Here is a 17,076-nt window from a genome sequence, read left to right as displayed (position 1 = left end):
ATGGTGTCGAATATACAGTGGGGCAATGGTGTACCAATTCAGTGTTGTCTGTCCACCCTACAGATATACTGCATATTTAGCTGATGTGCATGGCCATTGCATGGAATCATGAGGAGTCTCTAGTGCTATACAATGTGAGTAACCGACAGGGTTCATTAGCCATGACTGCGTTCAGATACAATGCATATATACTGTGGAATTTGACCTACGTCACTGAGGTGTATACACACTAAACCATGATGTGGAAGTTGTGACACAAGTCACTGATAGGTATACGGATGACACCCACCTTTTCTGTGCATTGTCCTCCTGCAGTATATCAGATGTTAGTGTCCTCACAGCCTTTTCTGAGCTAGAATAGTCCAGATTTCAGGCTTTGCTGAATTCTGGGCTTTGGTTTAAGTTCCTGTGATGCCCATATCCTTACTTGGATAGGAGGAAGCTTTTCTGTTCACCAGTGAGAGTGGGGAGCTTTGAGCAGCCTATCTTGTCCCTGGAGTAGTGGTCTCAGCCCAGAAACTTGTTGATTATTTGCCGTTTTGGGCTAATTCCTAGCTCTTTCAAGTTCCCTGCCTTAAAACCCACTTTTGCGCGGTTTTGCATGATTTTGCGCATAGCGCAATGTAGCGCAGTGTCATTTTAACTGTTTTAAACTATTCCCGGTTCCACAAAGTCTACTCTTCAAATTAGGACCACTTAAACTCTCAAGGAAAGCACTCTACTTCCCTCTTACAGTCCAGCACTTACTCTAGATTCTTAGTAAATCTTGTGAACTACTCAAACTCTTTAGGAAAGCACTGTACTTTCCTCCTACAATCCAGCACTTGCCCCAGCTTCACAGTAAACACAAATAAACTATAAGCACTTACCCCCTCATACAAAACTGTAGTAATAGGCTCCAGATTTTCCCATAAACCAATTTTAAACTCTCCAGGCATGTCCAAAGAGCAGTTTCAGTCATACTCTCCGGTCCAACTGGTGAACCTGGGAATCCTGAGGAAATGTTACAATTGCCTCATGTACACAGACAACCCCCTCCTCCTACCCTCAACCTCTAACGTATGCGAGAGATGCAACTATACAACCAAACTGGAGGCTAAGCTCTCTCATCCCATGACTGGTGCTGCCAGTCAGGAGGAGAAGGTAAACACATACACCTCAAAACCAGTCACACATAGACTAACCACACCTGAAAACATGACACATAAACCCACAAAGACATACTCGGAGGCTCTAAATAAAAATTTGCCAAAACAACAGAGACCTCCTAAGCAGACACACAAGCACTCACTACCCAACATTAACCATACACATACCCCACATAGTCAGTGTGCCATGCAGTCACAGCCCTTAAGGCCAAACAACACCCCTAATACACTAGTAATAAGTGACTCTATTGTCAGGCACACTGACGTCCCACTCACCAGACTGAATAAAGAGAAGGTCACTGTAAGTTGCCTGTCGGGTGCCAGGATCCGCCACATAACTCAAGCACTCAGGTCACTACCCAGCAAGTACAAATCCGACTCTGTCATTGTCCATGCTGGTGTAAACGACTTGAGACGTACCTCCCTGGACTACATGAAGAGAGACATAGAGGAGCTCTCTGATCATGGTATGACCCTGACCCTGAGTAGCATCCTGCCCTCACCTAGAATGATGCCACAGTATAGAGATAAAATGATTGACTTCAACAATTGGATAAGCTACTGGTGTCATTCAAAGGGGTCCAGTGTCTGTCAGCCTGGGACGGCATGCTAGACAAGCCACGTTGCTTCGCCAGAGATGGCTTGCACCTGTCACCCCTGGGCTTTCGAATACTGGCCAAGGCTCTTTCCACCCCCATAGTGCCTTTTTTTAGGCAAGGCTCAAAAGACAAACCCACTTCCGAGGACAATACAGAAAATAAAAAAACTAAAGGTAATGCTACTCAATGCCAGAAGTCTAAACCTAAAGATGCACGCACTCGAGGCATTCCTCAGTATGGAGCAAATCAATATCTGTGCAGTGACAGAAACCTGGTTCAAGGCTCCTGAGAGCACCCCAGCATTACCATGATTCAACTCATATCATACTTTTCGGCCACAAAACTCAGACAAAAGCACCAAGGAAGGTGGTGTATCCATCTTCATCAAGGACACCCACATCTCCAGTTTAGTGGCATTGCATGAAACATCGGAAACAATTCATGTGCAACTAATAGTGGGCAAAGCTGCCTTCCAAGTCATAGCCTGCTATAGATCACCCTCTCTGTCTCAGGACCCACATGCAACCTTCTTGAGAACACTAGAGAATATGAAGATCTTACCAAACACCATAATATTGCAGGACTTAACTACCCAAACATCGACTGGGTAAACTACTTGAGTCCAAACTCATTTGCCCAATGGTTCCTAGAATTCATCAACTCAAATGCCATGGAACAACTAGTCACTGTTCCTACAAGAGGGGAAAATACATTAGACCTAGTCATTACAAACATAAGGGATCAGTGTTCCACACCGGAAGTAAATCCATCGTTGGTGAGATCGGACCACAAACTGATCACAATGGACATCCACATCCCAACCCCACCCCAGCCAAGGAAACCACAGTGAAAAACCTCTCAAAAACAAACTTCACTCTCCTCAAGATAGAAGTAGGAAACTTCAAATCCCCTGAGAAATTGGAAAATGTTACCCAAATCACAGAATCCTATACGAACGCACTCTGTATGCACCTACAGAAATGCATGGATCATGCCATCCCAAGTAAAACCAAGGCTCACTCCTCCAAAAATAAGAGACCAGTCTGGTGGACCCCAACCATAAACAAGCTTTACAACAAAAGGAGGAGACTACTACATGACAGGGCCAAAACCCTAAAAGGGAAAGCATCCCTGATCAGTATTAGCAAAAATCTTCGCTCCACCATAAAAGCCTCAAAGGCAAACTTCAAAAGAAAAATTGCCAAAGACTCCAAAGATAATCACAAGGCATTCTTCAGTTACGCCAGGAACCTGGGAGGAAACACCCAGATCTGCTCAGAGCTAGTACAAAACGGCACAAAATACATGGACCCGACTGACATTGCCAACATTCTGGCTGACAGGTTCAGTGCAAACTCCCTCCCCCCTTTCCCCCCAAAAGGGTCTGTGTCTATCCCAGATGAATGTAATCCCCCATATATCTCAGACACACAGGTAAAAGCAGCCCTCTCCAAAGCTAAAAACACAGCATCTATGGGACCGGACGGAATACCGGGCTGCATCCTGCACGAGCGCCAGGAAGAACTAAACCCCCACTTAAATTCATTATTCCAACTCAGCCTCAAAACAGGTTATGTACCCAAGGAATGGCATACAGCAACAGTGATTCCTCTCCACAAGGGTGGCCCCACAACAGATCCTGGGAACTATCGGCCCATAAGTCTGACTAGCTTAATTTGCAAGGCTATGGAGTGTATCATTATGGATTCCATAAACAAAGACATCGGGAACCTCCAGACACTGGACCCTACCCAGTTTGGTTTTGTTAAGGGCAGATCCTGCCTCCTAAACCTGGTTGACTTTTTCGAAACAGTCACCAATGCCATAGATGAGGGAAAGGCAGTCCACACTGCCTATCTGGACCACGCAAATTCTTTTGACACAATACCTCACTCTGGAATCATAAACAAACTAACCAGCTTAAACATCAACCCATATGTCATAAGATGGGTTGCAAACTGACTTATGGATAGAACGCACGTGGTCAGGATTGGAAATGCCATGTCTGACTCTAAACCTGTTACAAATGGAGTCCCACAGGGCTCAGTCCTGGGGCCCCTCTTGTTCGGTATATACTTCTCTGAAGTGCAGGCCAGCACAAAAGGACTGTGGCTTACCAAGTTCACCGATGATTGCAAACTGGGAGCCATAATAGACTCCCCAGTTGACACAAGCATCCTCCAAAAGGGTCTTATGGAGACAGATGCCTGGTGTCAAAACCATGGCCTCAAACTTAACGCCAAAAAATGCATAGTCATTCCCTTTGGGAAAAACAAGGTGCCCACTAATTACCACATAGGAAGTAATCCACTAAGTACAGAAGAAGTAATTAGGGATCTGGGGACCCAGGTTGATAGTAACCTTTCCTTTGACAATCACATTGCCAAAATAGTCATAAAATCCTTCTATATTACCCATCTTATAACTAAAGGGTTCTCGTCTAGATCTAGAGAAGTCATTGTGCCCCTGTACTCATCACTCATCAGACCCATAATTGAGTAGAATGCCCCATTTGGGATGTACCTTACTAGGCACCTGCAGCAGTGGAGAGACCCCAAAGGTTCCTTACCAAAAGGATCATGGGCCTCAAACAGTTGCCTTATGCAACTAGGCTAAAGAAACTACAGCTCTACTCAGTTGCTTACCGCCTGCTCAGAGGCGACCTCTGCCTGACTTACAAGGCCATGTCCAACCCAAAATTAATGGACATGCTCCACCTTAAAAAAAAACAAATCCATTAGAGCCACACGCTCCTCGGACTTAAACCTCAGCACAGCAATAAATAGGACATGCTGGAGGGATAGATTCATATCCCAAAGGCTTCCCACACTCTGAAATAAAATCCTAATTCACGTAAGACAAAGCCCCTCGCTGGCCCTCTTCAAGAGAAATCTTGATGAGTGGATGGGAAACCATAAGTTTGCACCTGGGATCACTCCAGTGGCGCTACTGGACAGAGGCTCTAGAAGTTAAATTATATGGGTGGAGAGAACCAACACATTTTTGGCTAGGCTTATAAATGCCCTAGGGCAGATAGCCTAGTATAAACCTATGAACACCCCTGCACATCTGCAACCATATTGCTGCAGCCTGACAACTATGGGCAGACATGGCGAACACGTCGGTATACCATGTCCCACATGACATCTGTATACCACACACACACACACACATGAGGAGCTAGTATGGCATTTATGTCCATCACCAGCAACGGGAATGTACTGTATCTGTGGCCTGATGTAGATACTGTACAGGTGACCGCTGTCATGTTGCAACATCCTCAAGATGTTCAACACATCCTATGTGGTGGATTGATGTTACGCCTTCACAAGATGTACACAGGCCTGTAGGATGTCTAGTGTTCCACATCTACATTATGACCATTATACAAAGGCCATGGCCGAAGCATTTGTAGCCATTGTACGACAGAGTGTACACACAAGCACAACAGTAATACTGTGTGTGTTGCTCCATGTCTCTGGCCATCCTCCATGGCCATGTGTGTACATGTTGTCCACATTATAGTGATTTCACATGTCTGTGTTGTCCCATATGACATATATGCTCCACTGACAACAAGGTTATGCAGATAAAGGGTGGTATGTGAGATATGTTTTCAGGTTAGGTAGGCAGTGTAGCAGCCAGGCTAATAGATGTCATGGACATGTCAAGATAGCACATCACATTGTATGACATTCATAGCAGGGCTATGATCCACACCGGTAAAACCTGTGTGCTGGCCATACTCCAGCCCACTGTGTAGTACTGTTTGTATTCACCACATGTGTAGATCAGATCTGCTGTACATTCCTAAAGTGAACAGCACCTCCACCATTGTATGCACAGCTGTCAACACATCTGGCAATAAAGTTTGTGAGGATTCACATCACCATATGTGTGTGTGTGTGTGTGTGTGTGTGTGTGTGTGTGTGTGTGTGTGTGTGTGTGTGTGTGTGTGTGTGTGTGTGTGACCTGATTACATTGCTCATACTCCATTTGGTTGCTGTCTTGATGTGGACATGTCTGTTTGCCTGTACTGGTGTTCCTACCTATCAGCACATGGCTGGATGTGTCCACATTAATGCAGTCAACCTTGATGCAGTGTATATGTCACATATAAGGACTTACACTGCCTTAACAGACATGACCTGTGACCCTGCAGACATGCTCACATAAGGTTTTACATGTATGTGTTCTGCCATATACATCTACACAGCACTGTACAGTGATTCAGCATCCTGCCATGTATCACCTGTGTTGCACATGTGATACATATGGGACACTGGCTAGCCATATGGTATTTGCAGGGATGGATATCAACTATGGTATGTAGAGTCAAAGTCAACTAGTGGGCTATATGCCATGGGCCATGTATGCATCTAGGATGAAAGGTTACCTGGCAGTAGCTGACAGGCAGGTCTGTGGGGCCAGGTGGAGCAGTGCCACATTACTGATCCACATGGTTAATGATACATATACCATGCGGTCATCACACCATGACTGAGAGGGGAGTGATGTGCAGCTTTGATGGACAGGAATGAATAGTATGGCAGGACTATGTCAAGTGTATGGGATAAGGATCTGTCCAGCATGTAGTAGGTGGATGTCCATGAAGTATGCGTTCAAGATCAGGATGAGTACATGTAGCATGTCCAACATCACTGGGTTGGACATGGATTTATTCAGGGTATGCATCATGCTACATGGAGATGGGGAATGGAAAGGCTGGTGTAGGCTATCTGCACATGGCCAATACCCCTTAAAGGAAATATGTGATCTGATATGGGTCACTTGAGTGGTCTGTATGGCTGGACAATTATCTCTGTATTCATGAATGACACCCAATTATTATTAGGGTTGCCACATATGACTTCCTGATAGGTGTGGTGACGTAGCTATCACAGGAAAGACAACTGTCCAGCTGCATCCCTCACACACACGTGTCCATTATGATGACCGCTGCCTAGGTGGTAGTTCATGGGTACAGGGTTATTAACACAGGGGTGACAATGCGAGTCACCCATTGCTCCTAGGTCATAGTCATTCGCATACTTCAATAGGTAGATGCCTTCTGTTTGTCTGTGAGGTATGGACTAAAATTAGGGGGAATAGAATTCATTAACTCTGACATACTGTAGCTGCCACTTGTGTGATGATCACATATTATTCAGACACCTTCTGTAGTGTTGTTTTTGCCAGCAGTCCTGTTGCAAAACACTCCTGTGACATAGGAATGTACATCTAGTATACCGAGAGTAGGTGGTACACAGTATGGGAGATGATGTCCTATGACCTGGCAAGGTTATGATATGCAGTGTGACATCAACCATACTGTCATCTGCATCTGTACTGCTGACATCACTTAAGTGATCAAGGTTCATGGCCTTCCAGACCAGACTCAGCAGGGTAGTAGTGCAGTACTTCCCATTATCAGTGGTGTCTCCCCATTTGTGGGTAGTGATACCTGTTGGTGTGCACCATTCAGTGTGTACACAACCTGACATGGAGCTATGTTTTACATGTTGTGTACATGGAGAGCATCTCGTTTTGCCATGTGTATGATACATCCTATGATGTGGGCAGGTCCCTATGCAGACTGAGTGCAGCTTGTACCTGCATACTTGTGGGTACAGGGGCCCTGTGGTGTACATGGATATATGCTTGTGTACCTGCTTGGGGGAGGAGGCCATGTTTTTATATTATCCAAGACCCTATCTGGATTGCTTACTCATGTGAAGCACTTGTTCAGGACTTGTAAACAGTACGTAAGCTAATGATTACTATAGCACTCAATCTTCCACATCACCTACATGTAAGGGTGAACAGGTTTTGTACATACTTTTCTCACTTGTGTACAGTAATGTAGCTGTTGTACTCACTTTCCTCACTTATCTAGGTGGATGTAGTTCTATATTCAGGCATGTCCACGAGTCAACTGCCAGTGTTCTCACCTATCTGATGAATCTGGACATCTTGAGGCAATGTACACATTGCCTCATGTACACAGACAAGCCTCTCCGCCTACCACCCAACAGTATAACCTGTGAGAGATGCACTCATCTAGTCAAACTGGAGGTAAAGGTCTCTCCAACCAAGCCTGACCCTGACTGTCGTGGAGAATGTACACAGTCGCACAACACCACACTCATCACATAAGCCTCACTGTATCTACCCCACCATTAACTGGGAAAACTACTCGTGTGCAAACACATTAGCTCAACAGTTTCTGGAATTCATAAACACCAATGCCCTGACTCAGCATATCCACACACCCTCCAGGAGCAACAATATCCTAGACCTAGTCATTACCAACATGAGTGACTGGTGCTCCACACGTGAAGCCAACTCCTCATTGGTCCGATCAGACCATGTGCTGAACACCATTGATATCCACATCTCACACCTACCCCCCATTAAGGGAACCACAGTATAATATGTCTACAAGGCCAACTACATGCTTCTTAAGGCAGACATGGTGGATGTCATGACACCCATGCAGATGGACAGTACTGCTACAACTGCTAAATCCTACACAAATGCACTCTATAAGCACTTACAGGAGTGCATGGCTTGTGCTATCCCAAACAGAACCAGGACACTATACTCATAATTAACTAAACCAATCTGGTGGTACCCTGCCATAAACATATTGTACTACAGGAGAAAGACACTGTTGTAAACGAGAGTACAATACCATGTGTGGAGGAGATCCCTGGCCAGCCTCAGTAAGAAGGTGAGATCCCTTACAAGATCCTCCAACGCTAGCTACGAAAACTATAATGCAACTAATATCAACAACAACCACAAAGCCTCGATGTCAACAACCAGATCTGCTCTGAGTTACAGCACAAAGGCACGAACATTACAGAAACAATTGATATTGGCAACATCCTGGCAGATCCCTCTCAAAGCTGCACACTCTAAAGGCAATATCACAGCATCAATGGGACTGGACAACATCCCAGGTTGCGTTTTACATGAACTTTGGATCGTACTGTCTCCTCACCTATGCACCATGTACAATAATAGCTTTACATCGGGCATAGTGCCCCCTGAATGGTGCACAGCAACAGTTATCCCACAAAGGTGGCGCTACAATGGACCATGGGACCTATTTCCCTATAGGCCTGACTAGCATGGTCTGCAAGGCTATGGTGCACATCATGGATCACTGTCATAGAGACATTGGGTACCTCCCAACCTTTGACCCCTCCCTGTTTGGCATTGTTAAGGCCGGACCATGCCTCCTAAACCTGTTGGGCTTCTTAGAGACAGTTATCAAGGCATTAGATGAGGGTAAGGAGGTCCACACAACCTACCTAGATCTCTCATAGGCTTTCAACACCATTCCTCCTTCTGGTATTATCAACATACCCATCTGCCTGAACATTAACCCCTACGTCATGTGATGGTTTGCAAAGTGGCTCACGGACAGAACACACAGTGGGAGTTGCATTCCCTAGGTCTGACTGTATACCAGTTACAACTACCGTCCCCCAGGGTTCAGTCCTAGGACCCCTCATGTTCAGTATATACTCCTCTGACGTACAGGCAAGCACAGGAGGGCTTTGGCTGAAAAGGATTGCCGACGACTGCAAACTAGGGGACATAATAGTTTCCCCAGTTGTTACAGACTCCCTATTGAAGGGTCGCACTGAGACATATGCCTGGTGCTAATATCATGGCATCAAGCTGAATGCCTAAAAGTGCATAGTCATCCCCTTTGGATATAACTAATTACCCATGGACTACCACATAGGTGCTAGTCCCCTACATACAAAAAGGGTAATACAGGCTCCGGAAGCACCAGTAGATAGCAATCTCTCCTTCGATACCCATAATGACAAGGTGGTTAGAATATTCTTCTACATGGCTACCCTAATTTCTAATGGGTTCGCATCCAGATCAGAGGGGCCATTGTGACTCTACACATGTCATATCAGACCCATTAAAGGATACAAAACCCCATTTGGGATATACCTTACAAGACAACTGCAACAGTTTGGAAGACCACACCAGCACCACACCAAGAGGATTACTGACTTCAAAACAGATGACCTATGCAGCCCAACCTACAAAACTCTAGCTGTACTCAGTTGCATACCGCATACTCACAGGTGATCTCTGCTTGACATACAAGGCCCATGTCCAACACTGTATTGCTAGATATGCTCCACCTAAACAGAAGCCCCTGAGAGCAACATGCTCTAGGGATATACACCTAACCACAACAATGAGTAGGACGTGCTGAACAGACATATTCCTGACACGGACACTACCTATGCTTTGGAACGTGACTCCAATGTACATCAGGCAGGGCCCCTCATGAGCACTCTTCAAGGGAAACCTTGACGTGTGGATGGGATACAGACATATACCTGGGGATCACTGCAGTGGCTCTGCTGGACAGAGGCACACGGAACTATTGGCTCTGCCATTCAGAGGCACAGGGAACCAACCTATGTGGGTGGCAAAAGACAACACACGCTAGCTAGGCTTACAGATACCCTTGGTAAGACAGCGTATTACCTATCTTTGCACATATTACTTGTCTTATGTGCATGGATAGTTAAATAGCTCTTCCATTTTACTTTGCTATCATGCTGATAAACTATCGGCTCACTAAAAGACATATGTATCCTGTTATTGTGTATTGTAAATGCCAATTGACATAACTAATGTTTGCCTACCATTACAGTAATGCTATGTAGCTTGTAATACATATCTGCCTACAATACTGTACATTACACAGTTTTTGGCACAACATCCCACAATGCAAAACATACTTGGACAGTGGCCCAACCTTCCACATGTTATTCTCTGTATTACACCCATACATATGGCTACAGTTACAATATATCAACATATACTATCCCCTGTTATAGCACATACTTATTGGACCAACCCTGCCAATGACGTCGGCTGGTGAGGAGTATTTCTGTTCAAAGCCCTTATATAGCATTCCTTGTGGTGTATTTGTGTGACCTACAGCAGTACACCCAAATACTACAAGCGTGACTATGCTCAAAAATAAATCACTACAAGATAACTGTTTCCACTATATGGATTGCATGCACTTTAAATACTACAGAATAGTACTACATACACAGACATACTGATTGTTATACATACCTTATTAGTAACCCGATGTATCGTTAACAGTTGATTCAATCCTTTTTGGTTTGTGTTTCAATGTTATTTGTAATGTTCCGCTGGTATATACGGATGTTTGAATGTGTGATAACACATCCTTTTCTAGTTACATATCGGTAACAGCTGTGCAGCTACTCCATTAGCCGATACCATGGCAACAGTGGTGTATAAGGGAGTACTTTTGGGCATTGTCCATTTGCCTTACTTTTGAAGGAGACGGCCTACATGTGTTACTGCGATATATTTCAACAGCTATATGGAGACACACAGAGATATATTAGCTTCATGACTCCCGTGGACTGTGTGTAATGGCTAGATGATTTAGTTCTACATGTGAGTACAGCTGTTATATTTCGGAACAGTGCTACTTATGCAGGGTTTGTTTGTACCTGATACTTCTGCAGATGTTTAAGTCTGGCAAGGATGTTTGGCCAGCTCAAGGCCGTATGGCTATGCATGAACTGTTATGTGGTGTACAGTGTGCTCACCAGACATCCTTGATTTGGTGTACAAGTGTAGCATACTGTGCTGTTACTCACTAATTGTTTACACATCCCGGTGTACCCACAACCCTCTGAAATGGGATTAGTGCAAACAGAGCCCATTACATCAGCAGATGTTCAATTGTATAACAGCCGCTATTTCACTTAGGGCCATGTTAGTGTGTCTCTGACAACATATGTTAAGGCTTCTGCAGATGTCGTACAGTGTGTGAATGATTTGTGATGTTATTACAGTTTGTATTGTACTATGTTTGGGTGTGGGGTGATGTTGGTGGGTGTGCTTAGCAAATGCAGGTGTGTAGGAACTGCTTTTATACATAATCGCTGTGTGTGTGAGGGTTCCTTCCCTATTCGAACACCTATCCTTTTGTGGACTAATACAATGGTATTTGCAGGCTGATTCATTAAGGCACTGTTATGTGGTTCCTGTATAGCATGCAGGTGATGTTAGTCCTTGAATCACTTTGGTAATACATCTGAATGTAATAACGTGTTGCTACATGACAGCTGTGTATTTCTGTCATAGGTATTTGCAGTCATCGTAGCTGTGTTTGTGGCTGACCCTCTTTGGCTAGGGTTGTCACCTTTTCATATGTCTTTAGTGGGTTCTTTTTGGGACACACATCTGATTTTATGTAGCTGATCTACAGCAAGTTTGCTTTGTTCTGCTGTAACAGTTCTCTTTTCTAAGCTGTACAGCACCTCCCCTTTCCTGTTCTGCAGGTAGCTGCTAGCAGCCTTGTTAGCTGTTGTCTATGGCCCACTGTAAGTTTGTAGGTGTTAATTACTCATTTGTACTCCAATTACCATGCTGCAGCATTTCCTTATTGTCTTCCCGTATCCTTCCTTTTCAGCTGTGGTGCGTGCCGCGCACATCCGTTTACCGGGTTTTGTGCACGTTTTCATCCACGTTCACATGAACTTTCGGTTACCTTGTGTGCTCTCAGCTAAGCAAAGCTATGGCTACTTCCACACCCCTATCCTGTGGCTTTGTATAGCAACACCCAACATGGATTAGCAATGATCCAATGTGCTTAGAGATATGGTGGCGCGCCCCCCTCTCTTGATGTCATGTTTACCTCCAGGCCACTCCTCGGTGTTGTAATGCTACGCCGTGTGGCACATCCTTACACTGGCAGGACATTTGCGATACAGTATTACTTGACTCATTTGCATGGCATTGACTAATTCCTAGTTACCGCATGGAACACTGTCACAGACCCTTAGCAACCCTTGCGCCATGGTTGTGGTGTAGCATGCGTGCCATTGACTATTATGATGATATCATGAATTGCGTTACATTACAGTTTAATGACATCTAAATATATTTTCATTATGATCCCGTTTGCGCACCGATGCACTGCGGTTTTACTTTGTGTTGGTGTGGCCATGAAATTAAATGTTATTTTTTATATGTTGTGCATGTTGTTTGATGCCATTGGCTATATATTTAGCCATTGGCATATATTAACATTATAACACGCAAGTTTGGTCCACTTTCATGGCTCTGATTTTATGTTCGACAACATGTAAACAGTTTTTTTTTTTTTACATTTCTACATGCTTATGCTTATGCTATGCTTGTACAACTTCATGAATCACTATATACCTTCATTTGCATGCTACACTGCTGCACATGGGGTAATTAGCATACATGCGCCGGGAGCTGCGCAGCTCTGGTGTACGCTGGTAATGCATGTGGAAACAGCTCTTACCTGAATCTCTTGATGGCCATATTTGGCACTAGATCACCAACGCTAATCTGGCGCACGGCGCAAGATTAATGAATCCCTGGGAATGTCTTGTCCTGAAATCCAAACCATCATTATGTAGGGTATATCAAGTTACAAAACTATGGCAAAGTTTCACAAGTATTTATTTTTATTATTTTATATTTTGCAAGATTGGCTGCAGTCAGAGTTGGAGCATGGTTAAATGGGTCCCTAGGCAGGGTAAAGGAGTGGGGATCCCCCACCCCCCCCACAGCCATTTCAACGTCCCATTATTTGGATATTTCCTCATTTACTATAAACACTGTAAAAATCTATAATGTGCATACTATTTTCTTCTTTACTTTTGCAATGACTAAAGATATTTGGATTTAATGTAAAACTTTTATTTCAGATTTTATAGCACAAACACTGACAGCCACTTGCTAAACTGAATAATACAGTTTCGCAATGAAAACAGACTTTGCATGAAGAAAAAAAAAAAACTTCTTTGCCCTTGAAAGTTGAATTCATTGAAAAGTACAGTTTTGTACCTACCATAAATGTAGATGTTCGAAGATCCACATTGCTGCAGTCATAACCTGTGGGTAGTCCGCTGTCCTCGGTCGGCCCGAATACCAAAGTGTTAGGCTGGCGTCGGTCATGGTCGCTCAGATCTGATGTCAGTACGCCGTGGTACTAAAGCGCATGACCGACGTCATATCCTCAGTCTTTCTTGCCCCAGATGTCAGAAGGCCCTAAAAAGAAAGGCCATAGCCAAAAACAGAAAACCTCCAAACACCTATGTACAAACGATATTAACAACTCAAACCACACAACCACTCCAAACTACAGTGGGGAAGGAGGGAGGGTAAATTGGACTGCAGCAATGTGGATCTTTGAACATCTACATTTATGGTAGGTACAAAACTGTACTATGTTCTTCATCTCACATTGCTGCAGTCATAACCTGTGGGTAGAATCCCAAAGCAAAGGTAAAGGGAGGTTGGCAAAACCATAAAGCATTGGGAGCTGCTAACATGCCCTGTAAAACTGCAGTGGCAAACCCAGCCCTAGATTTGGAATAAAGAGAGAGATGGTAATGTTTAGAAAAAGTGTGCACTGAACTCCAAGTAGCAGCCTCCAAAATATCTTTAGTAGCTACACTCCTTAAAAAAGCAGTAGAAGTGGCAGTAGCCCTAGTGGAATGAGGTCTGATTCCAGCCGGAATCTCCTTACCATGATGAGAATAACAAAAAGCAATACAATGGCCAATCCACTTAGAAATAGTTTGTTTTGAAACAGGTTTCCCCTGAGAGGCCAAAGCAAAAGAAACAAACAACTGTTGAGACTGTCTGAACCCTTTAGTTCTGCTCAAATAATAATGTAACTGCCTGTGAATATCCAAAGAATGCAAAATTTTCTCCCCTTTATTTTGGGGATCAGCATAAAATGTAGGCAAATGAATAGACTGGTTCAAGGCCACATTTGAAACCACTTTAGGCATAAAAGTAGGGTTAGTACGCAGGGATACCCTATCCTTATGAAAAATCAGGAAGGGTTCAACTGCCATTAGAGCCTGTAATTCAGATACCCTTCTAGCAGACGTAATGGCCAACAAAAAAGCAGTCTTCCAAGACTAAAACATCAACTCAGATGTAGCTGCAGGTTCAAAAGGAGGTAAAGTGAGTTTTTCCAACACAAAATTGAGATCCCAGGAAGGAGTAGGAGCTCTACGCGGGGGTCTTATGTTCTTTGCCCCTCTAAGAAATTGCTTAAACAAAGGATGAGAGAATAATGGTGGGTCACAGTCATAGTGAGCAGAAATGGCTGCAGCATGAACTTTTACAGAGGAGAAAGACAAACCCTTGTCTAATAATTCTGTAAGATACTGAAGTGAAACACTCAAATTAGGCCCTGAAACATCAAAGCTCTTTGCTTTGCTCCAAATAAAAAATCTCCTCCATTTATCAGCATAAACTTTCCTTGTACTAGGTCTTCTGGCCTCCAAAATGACATTCAAAACTTGTTGAGGAAGCTGCGACCCACCAGGTTCTAGAACAGAATATGCCAGGCTGTTAGATGCAGGGACTGTATCCTGACATTGAGGAAATGATTGCCTGCCTGGGACAAAAGGTGTGGAATTGATGGCAAAGGCCAAGGAGGCTCCCGTACTAAACTCCTCAGCAGAGGGTACCAGTGCTGCCGCGGCCAATCTGGAGCTATTAGAATCATGGAGGGCTTGTCCTGTCTGACCTTCAAAAGCACCTTGGGAAGGAGAGGCAGAGGAGGAAAGGCATAGATGTGAAGATTGTTCCAACTGAATGATAGAGCATCCACTTTCCAAGCTTTTGGATGAAACATCTTTGTGCAAAACTTTGGCAACTGGAAATTTAGTGGAGAAGCGAACAGATCTATGTCTGGTGTCCCCCAAATCACTGTCAACTGTCAAAAAACCTGAGGATCCAATTTCCACTCATGGGGATCCACCATCTGTCTGCTCAAAACATCCGCTAAGGAGTTCTGTGCTCCTGGCAGAAACCTTGCCTGAAGAGTGAGGTGCAAACTGAGAGCAGTCTCCCACAAAATCATAGCTTGCCTGCAAAGAGGGTACGAATGGGTTCCCCCTTGCTTGTTGATGTACCACATGACAGTTGTGTTGTCTGTTTGAATCAACACTTGTCCTGGGTGAAGTAGATCCTTGAAAGCCATCAATGCAAATTGGACTGCTAACATCTCCTTCAAGTTGATATGCAAATGTTGAAGTCTGGCAGGCCACGTGTCTTGAACCCATTTTCCATTGAGGTGTGCTCCCCAAGCCTTGTCTGAGGCATCTGTCGTTAAGATCTGACTCACCTCTGGTCGGGTCACAGAGAGTCCCTTGTTTAGGTGACATTCCTGAGCCCACCACAAAAATTCCTTTTGAATGCAAGGTATTATCTGAATGACAGTGTCCAAATCGTGGCAGTGTTGAGTCCATACACTTTTGAGATACCATTGTAGCTTCCTCATATGCAGTTTGGCATTGGGAAGCACCAGAATACAAGATGCCATGAACCCCAAGGCTTGAAGGACTGTCCTTGCAGTCAGCCTGGACCATAGAGACAATTGTTGGAAGTAAAGGGTAAGATTTCTTTGCTTGTCCGGGGTCAAAAATGCCATCTGAGAGGCTGTATTCAGTCTCACACCCAGAAAGCACATGTCCTGAGAGGGTACTAGACTGGACTTTGTTTCGTTCACAGAATACCCTAGGCACCTTAACACTGCCATAACATACTGTAGATGGTGAAGTAACTTGTCTTTGTCTTGAGCAAGAATCAGGCAATCGTCCAAATAAGGATAAATTTGTATTCCTCTTAACCTTAAGAAGGCTATCACCGGAGCCAGAACCTTTGTGAACACCCTGGGCATAGTAGATAAGCCAAAGGGCAATGCAGAGAACTGATAATGTAAAGTCCCAGCCCGAAAACGCAGGAATCTCCTGCAACTGGGCCTGATAGGAATATGAAGATAAGCCTCTTTGAGATCCAGAGTTACCATCCAGTAATCTTTGCCTAATAGAGGCAGAAGTTGTTGCAAAGTCAACATTTTGAATTTTGGAATGTCCAGGTATGTGTTGAGGATAGACAAATCCAGAATTGGCCTCCAAGTGTTTCCTTTCTTTGGTACAAGAAACAGGCGAGAATAAAATCCTAGGCCCACTTCTGACAGAGGGACCTGCTGTATAGCCCCCATAAGAAGAAGTAAAGAAATCTGTTTGTGAGACTCCACCCTTTGCTGAGGAGGAACATCTGGCATGCCTTTGAAAGGAGGCAATGTGTGGAAATGAAACTTGTAGCCTCGGTCTATAATGTCCAACACCCATTTGTCCCGGGTGACTAAAAGCCAATTTTGCCTGAAGAGTGCCAACTTTCCTCCCAGAGGAGCTGCCAGACAGGAAGGATCTGGCAGCTGAAGATGCAGG

Source organism: Protopterus annectens, chromosome 9.part0 (assembly GCF_019279795.1).
Source record: "Protopterus annectens isolate FY-2018-M chromosome 9.part0, PAN1.0, whole genome shotgun sequence".
Classification (NCBI taxonomy): Eukaryota; Metazoa; Chordata; order Ceratodontiformes; family Protopteridae; genus Protopterus; species Protopterus annectens.
This window is presented reverse-complemented; position numbering follows the sequence as displayed.